We start from the raw sequence: 1,212 nt of genomic DNA, 5'->3' as shown, positions 1-1,212 counted from the left end.
GAGTCACCATCCCTGGAGGTATTTAAAAGACGTGTAGATGTGGTGCTTAGGGACATGGTTTAGGGGTGGACTTGGCAGTGCTAGGTTAACGGTTGGACTTGATGATCTTAAAGGTCTTTTCCAACCTAAACAATTCTATGCTTCTATTTGTTTCAGTTGTCTTAAAGTACTTTGCTTTAGTAGAATACTGCCATGCTTCCACTATACAAACATGTTTTATATACATACTCTTATTACTCTGCAGCCTCCTACAGCAGCTTCTGGAAGTATGTCAAATGTTATCCCAACTTCTTGTGGTAAAATGAAAGATTTGTTTCCCCTTACCAAAGTAAAAAGCAAAACCTGTCCTGCTCTCAACAGACAAGCAAAAACAATGTGGCCCCAGTACTGAAAGATACAGAATGAAAGAGACCTCAAAACAAAGCCATCATCTTTGAAAGGGTTAATGCTTTTCAAGTTCTGTAAGATAAAGTGTACTTATAACAGGAGGAACAGATTGTTCATAGAATTTCAGAACAGAGGTTTGTCATGACAGCAACACCTAGGCACCTTCCTCTAAATACCAAATAATCATGAAGTTCTTCCACAGAACTGGCCAGAACGCATGTAGTCTTTGCTTTACTGAACTCCCTCACGGGATGAAAGGTAATTCCTTAAAAAAATAATCACCTCCTGGTTTAAAAAACAAACGCCAGATCTTTTTCATGGCAAGGCAAAATGAAGGGCTATCCCTTTCGTATGGCTTGACGGTAGAGCAGACACTGTCAAAAACAGCTGCCAAATGCAAGAGTCACCACAGATTTTAGTTGTACAGGGTCCTCCTACATGCAAGTGTAAGAGGCCAGCCATGTAGAACGTTCAGCTCTTTTAATGATCCTGTGTCTTCAGTTACAGAGAAACGTACTGTGGTCACGACAAGGAAGTAGACTACCTTAACCCAAGCATTTTCAACTTGACTTGATGTGTTAAGTGAAATTACAGAAAAGGAGAGAAGACGAAAACCTCTACGGGACAAGGGCAAAAATACCGAGACTGGACTGGAGCGGAAAGACCAGGCTCTGCTCGCTCCGCTCCCTCTCAGCCACCTCCCGAAGGAAGCCTGTCTGGATTTTCCCTAAGGAAGAACAATAAAAAGCAGCTTATTGAAAAACAGCTTCGTTTCGGCCTTCTTTACGTTTCACTAGCAAGCGGCTCAGCCCCGCGTCCCCGCCC

Source organism: Aptenodytes forsteri, unplaced genomic scaffold (genome assembly GCF_000699145.1).
Source record: "Aptenodytes forsteri isolate BGI_AS27 unplaced genomic scaffold, ASM69914v1 Scaffold116, whole genome shotgun sequence".
Classification (NCBI taxonomy): Eukaryota; Metazoa; Chordata; class Aves; order Sphenisciformes; family Spheniscidae; genus Aptenodytes; species Aptenodytes forsteri.
This window is presented reverse-complemented; position numbering follows the sequence as displayed.